The sequence below is a fragment of the Salmo salar genome, chromosome 19 (genome assembly GCF_965601325.2).
Source record: "Salmo salar chromosome 19, fSalSal1, whole genome shotgun sequence".
Lineage (NCBI taxonomy): Eukaryota > Metazoa > Chordata > Actinopteri > Salmoniformes > Salmonidae > Salmo > Salmo salar.
This window is the reverse complement of record NC_138309.1, coordinates 6,456,671-6,471,663: the sequence shown is the minus strand read 5'-3', so window position 1 is coordinate 6,471,663 and position 14,993 is coordinate 6,456,671. Positions and strand designations below refer to the sequence as shown.

The 14,993-nt window shown below is 43.8% G+C and overlaps 1 protein-coding gene across 5 annotated transcripts in view; it reads right to left on the bottom strand.

Annotated features, from left to right (window-relative positions):
- The window catches only part of dnmbp (dynamin binding protein), a 149,962-nt gene that overhangs the window by 24,605 nt on the left and 110,364 nt on the right, over positions 1-14,993 (bottom strand). Inside the window, exon 1 of one of the 5 annotated variants that reach the window (XM_082965582.1) lies at positions 11,208-11,371. The exons of the other annotated variants lie outside the window; for them this stretch is intronic. The gene's annotated coding sequence lies outside the window, so the exon portion shown is untranslated. Of the gene's footprint in view, positions 1-11,207; positions 11,372-14,993 lie in introns of those variants that run through there. 5 annotated transcript variants of the gene reach the window in all.

The following is a 14,993-nucleotide window of genomic DNA, read 5'->3' as shown; positions in this document are numbered from 1 at the left end:
TATATATATATATTTTAGGCCTATATTTATTTTGTTTGCAACTGTAGTTTAAGTGTTTTCTATTTACATTTTCAGATTTTATACATTAATATTTTGTTACATGCTTAATTGAAAATTTGTACAAAGGTTCTAAATAAAATGAGAAATAATCAAATACAAGTAAGTACCTTTTATTTGTTGAGTATAATTCAAAATGTAAGAAATAGGCCTTTACATGTGGTCATTTTATATAAACTATTCATCGAATTTACAGAAAATGTGCTATATCGTGATATGTATTGTTATCGGGATATGAAATGACCTATATCGTGATATGAGATGTTGGCCATAAAGCCCAGCCCTACGCTCAGGTGGAACAAACTTAAACGTGTGTCTTTTTTCAATGCTGATTTAAATGTCATTGAGAAAACAGAGAAGTGTCAGACTTTTTTTCTCTCGCAAACATCCATTCTGAATGTAAAAGTAATCCTCGAAATAATCATCTAGTTTTTCAAAAGTATCTGTAATCTGATTACAATATTTTTGCTAGTAACGTAACGGATTACAAATTGTTTTTTTTGTAATCCCTTACATGTAACAGATTACATTTAATCCGTTACTCCCCAACCCTGGTGGTTACCTCCCGCATTAGTGTAGTCAGGCTCAGAACCTGTTCTTCCATTGAAATCTCTACAAAGAAGCACTTTACCCTCTGCCTGAAATTGAATGATTTCTGTATGGAGATTGTCAAAAAACTAATAATAATATGATGAATCTGAAGGAGCATAAATGGCACATATGTATACATCAAAGTCCCAATAGATAGTACCTTCAGTAAGTTTTAGCCAAATGTGGTTAGTACCTTTTTTCATTTCATTCAGTGCTAAGTCCTAAATAAATCACAGATAGTGTCATCAGCAAAGCACCATCACACTTCCTCCTCCATGCTTCACGTTGGGAACCACACATGCGGAGATCATCCGATCACCTACACCGCGTCTCACAAAGACATGGTGGTTGGAACCAAAAATCTTACATTTGGACTCCAGACCAAAGGACAGATTTCCACTGCTATAATGTCCATTGCTCGTGTTTTTTGGCCCAAGCAAGTCTCTTCTTCTTATTGGTGTCCTTCAATAGTGGTTTCTTTTCAGCAATTCGACCATGAAGGCCTGATTCACGCAGTTTTCTCTGAACATGTGTCTGTTACTTGAGCTCTGTGAAGCATTTATTTGGGCTACAATTTCTGAGGCTGGTAAGTCTAATGAACTTATCCTCTGCAGCAGAGGTAACTCTGGGTCTTCCTTTCCTGTGGTGGTCCTCATGAGAGCCAGTTTCATCATAGTGCTTGATGGTTTTTGCGACTGCACTTGAAGAACCTTTCAAAGTTCTTAATATTTTCTGTATTGACTGACCACACCTTAAAGTAACGATGGACTGTCATTTCTCTTTGCTTATTTGAGCTGTTCTTGACATAATATTGACTTGGTCTTTTACAAAATAGGGCTATCTTCTGTATACCACCCCTACCTTGTCAAAACACAAGTGATTGGTTCAAACGCATTAAGAAGGAAATAAATTCAACAAACTAACAAGGCACACTTGTCTAGTTTGAGAAACAGACACCTCACAAGTCCTCCACAGGCAGCTTCATTAAATAGTACCTGCAAAACACCAGTCTCAACATCAACAGTGAAGAGGAGACTCCGGGATGCTGGCCTTCTAGGCAGAGTTCCTCTGTCCAGTGTCTGTGTTCTTTTGCCCATCTTAATCTTTTATTGGCCAGTCTGAGATATTACTTTTTCTTTGCAACTCTGCCTAGAAGGCCAGCATCCCGGAGTCACCTCTTCACTGTTGACGTTGAGACTGGCGTTTTGCGGGTACTATTTAAAGAAGCTGCCAGTTGAGGACTTGTGAAATCAGCCGTTTCCAGCTACAATAGTCATTTACAACATTAACAATGTCTACACTGTATTTCTGATCAATTCGATGTTATTTTAATGGACAAAAAAAATTGTTTTTCTTTCAAAAACAAGGACATTTCTAAGTGACCCCAAACTTTTGAACGGTAGCGCACATACACAGACATCATTACATATTTTTATTTATTTATTTTATTTCACCTTTATTTAACCACGTATGCTAGTTGAGAACAAGTTCTCATTTACAACTGCGACCTGGCCAAGATAAAGCAAAGCAGTTCGACAACATACAACAACACATGTGCAAATAGAGATAGTGGGGTGCAAAGGAGCAAGATAAATAAATAAATAAATACAGTATGGGGATGAGGTAGTTGGATGGGCTATTTACAGATGGGTTATGTACAGGTTCAGTGATCTGTGAGCTGCTATGACAGCTGGTGCTTAAAGCTAGTGAGGGAGATATGAGTCTCCAGCTTCAGTGATTTTTGCAGTTCGTTCCAGTCATTGGCAGCAGAGAACTGGAAGGAAAGGCAGCCAAAGGGGGAATTGGCTTTGGGGGTGACCAGTGAGATATACCTGCTGGAGCACGTGCTACAGGTGGGTGTTGCTATGGTGACCAGTGAAATGAGATAAGGCTGGGCTTTACCTAGGAAAGATTTGTAGATGACCTGGAGCCAGTGGGTTTGGCGACGAGTATGCAGCGAGGGCCAGCCAACGAGAGCGTACAGGTCACAGTGGTGGGTAGTGTATGTGGCTTTGGTGACAATACAGATGGCACTGTGATGGACTGCATCCAGTTTGCTGAGTAGAGTGTTGGAGGCTATTTTATAGATGACATCGCCGAAGTCGAGGATCGGTAGGATGGTGAGTTCTACGAGGGTATGTTTGGCAGCATGAGTGAAGGATGCTTTGTTGCGAAATAGGAAGCCGATTCTAGATTTAATTTTGGATTGGAGATGCTTAAAGTGAGTCTGGATGGAGAGTTTACAGTCTAACTAGACACCTAGGTATATGTAGTTGTCCATTTATTCTGAGTCAGAACCGTCCAGAGTAGTGATGCTGGACGGGCGGGCAGGTGCGAGCATCGATCGGTTGAAGAGCATGCATTTAGTTTTACTGGCATTTAAGAGCAGTTGGAGGCCATGGAAGGAGAGTTATATGGCATTGAAGCTCGTCTGGAGGTTAGTTAAAAGAAGGGCCAGAAGTATACAGAATGGTGTCATCTGCGTAGAGGTGGATCAGAAAATCACCAGCAGCAAGAGCGACATCATTGATATACAGAGAAGAGAGTTGGCCCGAGAATTGAACCCTGTGGCAGCCCCATAGACTGCCAGAGGTCCGGACAACAGGCTCTCCGATTTGACACACTGAACTCTATCAGAGAAGTAGTTGATGAACCAGGCGAGGCAGTCATTTGAGAAACCAAGGCTGTTGAGTCTGCTGATAAGAATGTGGTGATTGACAGAATAGAAAGCCTTGGCCAGGTCGATGAATACGGCTGCACAGTAATGTCTCTTATCGATGGCGGTTATGATATCATTTAGGACCTTGAGTGTGGCTGAGGTGCACCCATGACCAGCTCTGAAACCAGATTGCATAGCGGAGAAGGTACGGTGGGATTCAAAATGGTCGGTAATCTGTTTGTTAACTTGGCTTTCGAAGACCTTAGGAAGGCAGGGTAGGATAGATAAAGGTCTTGAGCAGTTTGGGTCTAGAGTGTCTCCCCCTTTGAAGAGGGGGATGATCGCGGCAGTTTTCCAGTCTTTGGGAATCTCAGACGATACGAAAGAGAGGTTGAACAGGCTAATAATAGGTGTTGCAACAATTTCGGCAGATCATTTTAGAAAGAGAGGGTCAAGATTGTCTATCCCGGCTGATTTGTAGGGGTCCAGATTTTGCAGCTCAATCAGAACATCAGCTATCTGGATTTGGGAAAAGGAGAAATGGGAAAGGCTTGGGCGAGTTGCTGTGGGGGGGTTGACTGGGCTAGGGGTAGCCAGGTGGAAAGCATGGCCAGCCGTGCAGTGGATTTATCGGTGGTGACAGTGTTTCCTAGCCTCAGTGCAGTGGGCAGCTGGGAGAAGGTGCTCTGATTCTCCATGGACTTTACAGTGTCCAATAACTTTTTTGAGTTTGTACTACAGGATGCAAATTACTGTTTGAAAAAGCTAGCCTTAGCTTTCCTAACTGCCTGTGTATATTGGTTCCTAACTTCCCTGAAAAGTGTGTCTCTCCCCCTCTGTGTGTCTCTCCCTCTGTGTGTGTCTCTCTCCCTCCCTGTGTGTGTCTCTCTCCCTCCCTCTGTGTGTGTCTCTCTCCCTCCCTCTGTGTCTCTCTCCCTCCCTCCGTGTGTGTCTCTCTCCCTCTGTGTGTCTCTCTCCCTCTGTGTGTCTCTCTCCCTCTGTGTGTCTCTCTCTCCCTCTGTGTCTTTCTCTCCCTCCCTCTGTGTCTTTCTCTCCCTCCCTCTGTGTCTCTCTCTCCCTCTCTCCCTCCCTCGGTGTCTCTCTCTCCCTCCCTCGGTGTCTCTCTCTCCCTCCCTCCCTCTGTGTGTGTCTCTCTCCCTCCCTCCCTCTGTGTGTGTCTCTCTCCCTCCCTCCCTCTGTGTGTGTCTCTCTCCCTCCCTCTGTGTGTCTCTCTCCCTCTGTGTGTCTCTCTCCCTCTGTGTGTCTCTCTCCCTCTGTGTGTCTCTCTCCCTCTGTGTGTCTCTCTCCCTCTGTGTCTCTCTCTCCCTCTGTGTGTCTCTCTCTCCCTCTGTGTGTCTCTCTCTCCCTCCCTCGGTGTCTCTCTCTCCCTCCCTCGGTGTGTCTCTCTCTCCCTCTGTGTGTCTCTCTCCCTCTGTGTGTCTCTCTCCCTCTGTGTGTCTCTCTCCCTCTGTGTGTCTCTCTCCCTCTGTGTGTCTCTCTCCCTCTGTGTGTCTCTCTCCCTCTGTGTGTCTCTCTCCCTCTGTGTGTCTCTCTCCCTCTGTGTGTCTCTCTCTCCCTCTGTGTGTCTCTCTCTCCCTCTGTGTGTCTCTCTCTCCCTCTGTGTCTCTCTCCCTCCCTCGGTGTCTCTCTCTCCCTCCCTCGGTGTCTCTCTCTCCCTCCCTCTGCGTCTCTCTCTCCCTCCCTCTGTGTGTCTCTCTCCCTCTGTGACTCTCTCTCCCTCCCTCGGTGTCTCTCTCTCCCTCCCTCGGTGTCTCTCTCTCCCTCCCTCTGTGTCTCTCTGTCCCTCCCTCTGTCTCGCTCTCTCCCCCCTCTGTCTCGCTCTCTCCCTCCCTCTGTGTCTCTCTCTCCCCCTGTGTCTCTCTCTCCCCCTGTGTCTCTCTCTCCCCATGTGTCTCTCTCTCCCCCTGTCTCTTTCTCCCCGTGTCTCTTTCTCCCCGTGTCTCGCTCTCTCCCTGTCTTTTCTTTCTTTCTCTCTCTCTCTCACTCTGTGTGTCTCTCTCTCTGTGTCTCCCTCTCTCTCCGTATCTCTCTTCCTGTGTCTTTTATTTCTTTCTCTCTCTCACTCTCTGTGTGTCTCTCTCTCTCTCCGTCTCCCTCTCTCTCCGTGTCCCGGTATCTGTCTCTCTCTCTTTATCTCTCTCCGTGTCTCCCTCTCTCCTCACTCTGTGTCTCTCTGTGTCTCTTTCCCCCGCTCTGTGTCTGTCTTTCTGTCTCTCTCTGTCTTTCTTTCTCTCCCTCTGTGTGCATCTCTCTCTTTCTCTGTGTGTCTCTCTGTCTCTCTCTTTCAGTCTCCCGTGTGTCTCTCTCCCTCTGTCTTGGTCTCCATCAGTCTCTCGCTCTGCCTTTTCTTTCTTTCTCTCTCACTCTCTTTGAGTGTGTCTCTCTGTGTCTCTCTCTCCTTGTCCCAGTATGTCTCTTTCTCTTTTTTTCTCTCTGTGTTTCTCAATGTGCCTCAGTCTCTGTGCCTCCGTCTCTGTGCCGTCCGGGGGATCTGTGTCTATTTCTTTTGCTCGGTGTCTCCGTCTCTGTGCCTCCGTCTCTGTGCCTCCGTCTCTGTGCCCATTTCTTTTGCTCTGTGTCTCCGTCTCTGTGTCTCCGTCTCTGTGCCTCCGTCTCTGTGCCTCCGTCTCTGTGTCTATTTATTTTGCTCTGTGTCTCCGTCTCTGTGTCTCCCTCTGTGTCTATTTCTTTTGCTCTGTGTCTCCGTCTCTGTGCCTCCGTCTCTATGCCTCCGTCTCTGTGCCTCCGTCTCTGTGCCTCCATCTCTGTGCCTCCATCTCTGTGCCTCCGTCTCTGTGCCTCCGTCTCTGTGTCTATTTCTTTTGCTCTGTGTCTCCGTCTCTGTGTCTGTTTATTTTGCTCTGTGTCTCCGTCTCTGTGCCTCCGTCTCTGTGTCTCCGTCTCTGTGCCTCCGTCTCTGTGCCTCAGTCTCTGTGCCTCAGTCTCTGTGCCTCCGTCTCTGTGCATCCCTCTGTGTCTATTTCTTTTGCTCTGTGTCTCTCTCTCTTGGTGTCTCTCTCCCCGTCCCGCTCTGTGTGTCTCGGTCTATCTCTGTCTGTCTTTCTCTCGCTGGGTGTCTCTTTCAATCTGTCTCTCTCCGTCTCTCTCAATGTCCGTCTCTCTCTCTGTCTCTCATTCAGTCTCTCTCTCTGCCTTTCTTTCACTCTCTGTCTTTCTCTTTCTCGTCTCTCCCCGGGTGTATCTGTGCCTCTCTGTGTCTCTGTCTCCCTCTTTCACACTCTCTGTGTCTCTCGGTCTGTCTCTTCCTAACTCTGTCTTTGTGTGTCTCTCGGTGTATCTCTCTGTGTCTGTCTCTGTCTTTCTTTCTCTCCCTGTCTCTTTCCGCCTCTTAATCTCTCGGTCTCTCTCGCTATCTCTGTCTCATGGGTCTAGTTGAGCTCCCAGTGCATCTGGTGTTGCTCCTGGTAAGGGTATGCACTTTCGTCTGTGTCTGACAATACTGGCTCACTGAGTCAGTGGTTAACCTGTCTGGGATAGGGGGCAGTATTTTCACGGCCGGATAAAAAACGTACCCGATTTAAACTGGTTACTACTCTTGCCCAGAAACGAGAATATGCATATAATTAGTAGATTTGGATAGAAAACACTCCAAAGTTTCTAAAACTCTTTGAATGGTGTCTGTGAGTATAACAGAACTCATATGGCAGAAGATTCCATACAGGAAGTGCCCTGTCTGACAATTTATTGTCCTTCTGTTGCATCTCTATCGAAAATACAGCATCTGTGCTGTAACGTGACACTTTCTAAGGCTTCCATTGGCTCTCTAAAGCCGCCAGAAAGTGGAATGGGGTGTCTGCTGTCTCTGGGTAAAGTACAGCAGCAGAGTTTGTAAGTGGTCAGCCTGGGGACAGTGAGACAGATGCGCATTCACGAGACTTCTCCATTTTTTTCTTTCAGTCTTTGAATGAATACAACGTTGCCCGGGTGGAATATTAGCGCTATTTTACGAGAAAAAAAGCATAAAAATGGATTTTAAACAGAGTTTGACATGCTTCTAAGTATGGTAATGGAATATTTAGAATTTTTTTGTCACGAAATGCGCTCGAGCATTACCCTTCGGATAGTGACCTGAACGCACGAACAAAACGCAGCTATTTGGAAGTAACTATGGATTACTTGGAACCAAAACAACGTTTGTTGTTGAAGTAGAAGTCCTGGGAGTGCATTCTGACGAAGAACAGCAAAGGTAATCCAATTTTTCTAATAGTAATTCTGAGTTTAGTGAGCCCCAAACTTGGTGGGTGTCAAATTAGCTAGCCTGTGATGGCCGAGCTATGTACTCAGAATATTGCAAAATGTGCTTTCCACTGGCTGTTGACTAGGGTGGGACGCAAACATCCCACCTAGCCCAGAGAGGTTAAGATAGTTGGGGTGAGGACAACAGAAAGTCAGGTGCAAGGGCTGTGGTTCTTCTGGCTGCTTATCCTAGGATGCAATAGGTGGCAGGGAGGCTCAGGTAACGACTACCTGCCAGGCAATACAAATAATATAAAATATATACCCATGTCATGACAGTCCTGTGAGGATCAGACTGGCGTGGGATGACAGTAACCAGGTCTCTCTCTCTCTCCCACAGAGGGGGCTGCTGGATGGTCAACAGTTTACACCCTGTTGTAAATTACAGGAGAAGGAGACTTTCTTTTCCCTTCCAGTATTTAACCCAGGGAATATTCTTTGTTAACAGACTTTTTCCTGCCGAAACTAACACGTTCAAAAATGTGAATAGTGAAACAATATTTGTACAAAATTTTTAACATAACAATGTGGGGAAAGGTCAGTGGGGAGCTATAGAAAACTAAAGTCATATGGGTTTTCATTTTGTGATGTCATTAAATTGTATAGATTAAATACTGTAACTTGAACTTTATCTTTCAAGCTTCCTTCCAATACGCTGTGCTTATAATATGAACAATTATGAAAGTATTTTTGTTAAGATATGAATGATTTTAGGAGTCATAACAGATAATGTGCAAAGGATATGATTGCAAGTTAAGTAGCCACGCCCCGAGTAAGGACAGAGAGTGTGTCAGACTGACAGAACTGTCCCCTTTTGCCTAGAGTGCATAAAGGCTTGGGAGAGAAATCAATCTTCAGACCAGAACATTGCCAGGTTGCAGCTGTGCATGTAAAGTGATCTGAATCCTGAACCCTGAATAATCGACACGAGGTGTAGGCGAGAAGCTCATCTCCCATTCAATCACTGGTATGGCTGATTAGCTGTCCTAAGTCAGATAGAGAAAAGCGAATCTAAGAGGGACCATCCTACGACTCTCCAAACCATCCCATCCTACTACGAGTCTCAAATCACCATATTCTCCCACCACCATCAACAATGGGAACAGTCGACATGGCTGGCTATCTTTCAGAGTGAACAACAATAGAAGAGACTTGTCCGGACCCTTTCGGACAATCAGAGCCTTACAAGCGTTCCGCTGAAAGGCCAACCCAGATCCTTCCTAAGATGACACCGGCCTTTGAATATTAGCTTTCAGTGGAGCCTTTGACATTATTGATCATAATTTGTTATTGAAAATGTTTATATCACCTGCCATCACATGGTTGGAGAGTAACTTATCCAATAGAACTCATAGAGTATTCTTTAATGGGAGCTTCTCTAACATCAGATATGCAGTATCCCTCAGGGCAGTTGCCTTGGGCCGTTACTCTTCTCTATTTTTACAAATGATTTGCCACTGGTCTTACAAGAAGCTAAAATGACTATGTTTACTGATGATTGCGCACTCTACACATAATCACCTACAGCCAGTGAGCTCACTGAGACTCTTAGCAAGGAGTTACAGTGAGTGTCAGAATGGGTAATTAAGGGATGAAATATCAAGTGTGCCTATAGGCTATTTAGTGTGGTCTCAATCAAATGATCCATAGTCCACAAGAAGTGCATGCGCGGAGAAGAACAGAGCAAAGATATATTTCTAAGAAAATTGACTTGAGTCTTTTGCACTACTGGGATAGTGTAAATAAAACTAGGCTGCATTGCACACTGCAATAGATATTGCAAACTTGAGCTCAGGCATGCTCTGCTCTTGTTGATAGTTTTTTTGCTCTGCCTAACCAATACTGTGTAGGCAGTTCAGGAGAGTCAAATAATTATTTTTAATTTTTTTGCAAAAAATGTAATATCTTGCATGTGGACTAGCCTATAGCCTATGTTCTGTTTGAGAAGAAAAGGGCAAAGATGAGGAGGAGGACTGGAGGTCAACTTTGATAGCTTGCTACTACTATAATTGATTTGAATAAAAACCATATGTTTCTTGCTTATGATGTATTTATCAGAGTTATTGACCTCACAATAAACCAGATTTGAGTAATTTACTTTGTGGTACTGAAACTTGAAGCAGCAGCCGTGGCCCAATCAATCGGAAATGGACAGCTCATGTTGTTGAAAGTAGGCAAATTCGAGTAGGCACAATTAATTCCAACCGTCAAAATTATTATTAGATTTTACTAACAACAGGGCTTTGTGTTGGAGCCTATTTCTTCCTATTTAAGAAATAAGAGGTAGGTCTACCTGTTTGACAGACAGAATTAGGCTATAGGCTGCTATATATCTTGCACTCTTTAAATAGACTACCTCCATGTCAGTGAAGGGCAGTTAAGTTAGAAGCTTTTAGAAGATAGGTTTTATCTCAAGACCATCAGACTGTTAAACAGCCATCACTAACATTGAGTGGCTTCTGCCAACATACTGACTCAAATCTCTGGCCACTTTAATAAATTGATGTAATAATGTATCACTAGCCACTTTAAACATCGCCACTTTAATAACGTCTACATATCCTACATTACTCATCTCATATGTATATACTGTACTCCATATCATCTACTGCATCTTGCCTATGCCGCACGACCATCACCCATCCATATATTTATATGTACATATTCTTATTCATCCCTTTACATTTGTGTGTATAAGGTAGTCGTTGTGAATTTGTTAGATTACTTGTTAGACATTACTGCACTGTCGGAACTAGAAGCATTTCGGTATCTGCTAACCATGTGTATGTGACCAATAAAATTTGATTTAATTTGATTCAGCTTGTCAACACTTCTAACGAAAACAAGCAGTGAAGGCGTCAATCTCTCTTCTACTTTGAACCATAAGAGATTGACATGCATGTCTTTAATATTTGCTCTCCGTGTACATTTAAGGGCTAGCCGTGCTGTCCTGTTCTGAGCCAACTGCAATTTTCCTAAGTCCCTCTGTGGCACCTGACCACACAACTGAACAGTAGTCCAGGTGAGACAAAATTAGGGCCTGTAGGACCTGCCTTGTTGATAGTGTTGTTAAGAAGGCAGAGCAGCGCTTTATTATGGACAGACTTCTCCACAAGTGTTTGACGCGTAAATGTGTGTCTTCAGGTCTCAGGCAAGTTTACTTATTAAGCTAGTTCTCTGAACCAAATGAAAGCCTGGGTTGCAGGACAAACTTGAGATGAGAGGTAGAGCACAAATATCCTCTATGCGAACTGGATGGGAAATGTTAACACACATTTTTAACACCAGTGAAAGTTATGCTTTTGGATCAGTCCTTTGCCAAGGATGCGGCATTTAACTTCACACTCCTCTATAGACCGCATTAGGATTTGTTTTTACAAGACTTCAATTAACGCCACAAAATGCTACATTGAAAGACCTTGGGTCAAACACAGGCCAACAATCTTCACTCTAAAATCAGGATATGTTTCTATACAGCCCATATTTATCTTAAAAAATGACTTCCTTTCTTAAAAATTCAGAGAACAGATACTGCTACCATTGTGAAGACCGACATTAACAATCTCAACAGATGAAAACATTTAAGTGAATGAAAGAGGGAAAGAGACAGAGAGAGACCCACCTGTAGCCAAGCACCTTTGCTCCACCCTGCCCCACGCCCACACACTCCCACAAACAGGTTCAAGTCAGCCCAGTCATTCCTAGGTAGCCTACTCTCCAAAGTACAGCCCCACTTGTAGTTTCCCTGTCTTGCTCTAGCCTCATGGAAGGGTTTCTCTATTCGTCTCAGTGCACAGGCTCTATTCTGTTCCCACATTACCATGAGAATTAATGGAAACCCTCCATGATTAGACACAACCCAGTGCACGCAGACACCCCGGTGCACAGTGAAGACTTGAACTGGACTATGTCTGGACTGGATTATTCATGTCCATGAAGAAAAACTGTGTGTTTCTGAATACCAAATAGACCCTTAGAACATACTCCAATCCTGTAGAACGTTCACTATAATGCTTAATAATATATTATACATCTATTCAATCTGCACAGACCTACAGGAGTGACAGGGTGTAGTAGGGGCTAGGGGTTCTATCCAATCTGCACAGATCTACAGGAGTGACTGGGTGTAGTAGGGGCTAGGGGTTCTATCCAATCTGCACAGATCTACAGGAGTGACTGGGTGTAGTAGGGGCTAGGGGTTCTATCCAATCTGCACAGATCTACAGAAGTGACTGGGTGTAGTAGGGGCTAGGGGTTCTATCCAATCTGCACAGATCTATAGGAGTGACTGGGTGTAGTAGGGGCTAGGGGTTCTATCCAATCTGCACAGATCTACAGGAGTGACTGGGTGTAGTAGGGGCTAGGGGTTCTATCCAATCTGCACAGACCTACAGGAGTAACTGGGTGTAGTAGGGGCTAGGGGTTCTATCCAATCTGCACAGACCTACAGGAGTGACTGGGTGTAGTAGGGGCTAGGGGTTCTATCCAATCTGCACAGACCTACAGGAGTGACTGGGTGTAGTAGGGGCTAGGGGTCGGTTTGAGAGGGTATGTAAGATCTGTTTATCTGCATGCACACACGCAACAAGGCTGTATCTGAAAACAATCATCCTTGTATCCTTGATCCTTGTTTTCTCCAGTACTCTCCTCTCAAAGTGGGAAAGACAGGAGGCGAGGAATGCAAAAAAACAAGGACAGAGGAAGCAAGGATTTGATGGTGTGTAATGTTTTCAGATATAGACCCACTGTCTAGGGAGAAGAGGTGGTTTCTGGACAGGGCCAACTTAAACACCCACAACACTCCCTTTCTGACACACACGCCTGGTCCAGTCTGATTTGCAAACCGGGCTCTGCATTTTAAATCGGAACTAGGCCCAATAACTGACACAACTACACCCCCAACAGGCTGAATACCATCTTAAGGATCTCAAACAGGTCCCACATTTCTCTCTCTCTCACTGTCTGTGTGTAACTGTTATAAGGAACTTGCAGCATGTGTCTCATATCAACATTTAAATGATAAATCACAGAGAAATTAGTTGGCAACATTGTATGACATACTCATTTGAGACAAATATTTTTGTGGGGGGGAAATGTAGTCAAACATTTTTTCTGATAAATGTGATCTGTGAATTCCTGAGTCATGTTTCATGTGGAACATGCAACACTCTCTAGATGTTACCTGCTGAGTTTGTGTTTCAATGTGAAGTCGAAGGTCGCGCACAATAAGTGCTGTGTGCTCGACCCAAAGTTCAAACAAGAACGCCCTGTTGCTGTGGCAACCATAATAGCATGGGGGCCTCTTATAATCAAGCCAAGCTTTGGAGTGTGGGGAGTGGCTTCGCTGGAACGGAATTATAGATTGTGGAACAGAGTAAAAAAGCTGAAGGGAAAAAAGTGTACAAGTCTAGTCACAATGCCAAAATTCAGCATGTACATTTCTTCTCTTTAAAATAGTCTTTCAGTCTGTGGCATGCATGAAGTAAGGTGTAAACATTTAAAAAAAATACACAAAGCCTATTCTTCCCCTGAATGTGTGCCAGTGAATATAATCTCATCTTGTTCCTATTCTGAAACTCACAATACATTAAAGTTGCCCATATACAGTTCAAGTCGGAAGTTTACATACACCTTAGCCAAATACATTTAAACTCAGTTTTTCACAATTCCTGACATTTAATCCTAGTAAAAATGCCCTGTCTTAGGTCAGTTAGGATCACCACTTTATTTTAAGAATGTGAAATGTCAGAATAATAGTAGAGAGAATGATTTATTTCAGCTTTTATTTCTTAAATCACATTCCCAGTGGGTCAGAAGTTTACATACACTCAATTAGTATTTGGTAGCATTGCCTTTAAATTGTTTAACTTGGGTAAAGCGTATCAGGTAGCCTTCCACAAGCTTCCCACAATAAGTTGGGTGAATTGTGGCCCATTCCTCCTGACAGAGCTGGTGTAACTGAGTCAGGTTTGTTGGCCTCCTTGCTTGCACACACTTTTTTACAGTTCTGCCCACAAATTTTCTATAGGATTGAGGTCAGGGCTTTGTGATGGCCACTCCAATACCTTGACTTTTTTGTCCTTAAGCCATTTTGCCACAACTTTGGAACTATGCTGGGGTCATTGTCCATTTGGAAGATCCATTTGCGACCAAGCTTTAACTTCCTGACTGATGACTTGAGATGATGCTTCAATATATAAACATAATTTTCCTGCCTCATGATGCCATCTATTTTGTGAAGTGCATCCGTCTCTCCTGCGGCAAAGCACCCCCACAACAGGTTCCTGCCACCCTCGTTCTTCGTGGTTGGGATGGTAATCTTCGGCTTGCAAGCTTCCCCCTTTTTCCTCCAAACATAACGATGGTCATTATGGCCAAACAGTTCTATTTTTGTTTCATCAGACCAGAGGACATTTCTCCAAAAAGTATGATCTTTGCTTTATCTTGGCCAGGTCGCAGTTGTAAATGAGAACTTGTTCTCAACTAGCCTACCTGGTTAAATAAAGGTAAACAAATAAATAAATAATTAAATTGTACCCGTTTCCTCCAGCATCTTCACAGGGTCCTTTGCTGTTGTTCTGGGATTGATTTGCACTTTTCGCATCAAAGTATGTTCATCTCTAGGAGACAGAACGCGTCTCCTTCCTGAGCGGTATGATGGTTGCGTGGTCCCATGGTGTTTATACTTGTGTACTATTGTTTGTAAAGATGAACATGGTACTTTCAGGCATTTGGAAATTGCTCCCAAGGATGAACCAGACTTGTGGAGGTCTAGAATTTGTTTTCTGAGGTCTTGGCTGATTTCTTTTGATATTCCCAAGATATCAAGCAAAGAGGCACTGAGCTTGAAGGTAGGCCTTGAAATACATCTACAGGTACACCTCCAATTGACTCAAATTATGTCAATTAGTCTATCAGAAGCTTCTAAAGCCATGATATCATTTTCTGGAATTTTCCAAGCTGTTTAAAGGCACAGTCAACTTAGCGTAGTGTCTAGCAAAACATCAACTTAATTCTTATCAAAACGTCATTAGAAAAGTAAATAATAGCCTCCCGAGTGGCGCAGTGGTCTACGGCAGTGCTAGCTGTGCCACTAGAGATCCTGGTTCGAGTCCAGGCTCTGTCGCGAACGGGAGACCCATGGGTGCTAATCCACATTAGTACTAAAAAAGCTGATTTACCATCATTTGATTGTACTACCATTTGTGACTCACAACCTGGATTTGGTTTTATGTAGCAAAATGTGAATGGTGTTTTTTTACATTGGATAAAAGTAGAGACTCAGAGCTACAAAATGGTATATCATACACTACATTTGAGGAACAATGGGAAAGTTATTCTGCTTTGAAAGTTGATCAACTTGTAAACTCAGTTTTGAGGAAATCGCCTTTGAATGTTTTTGAATCTA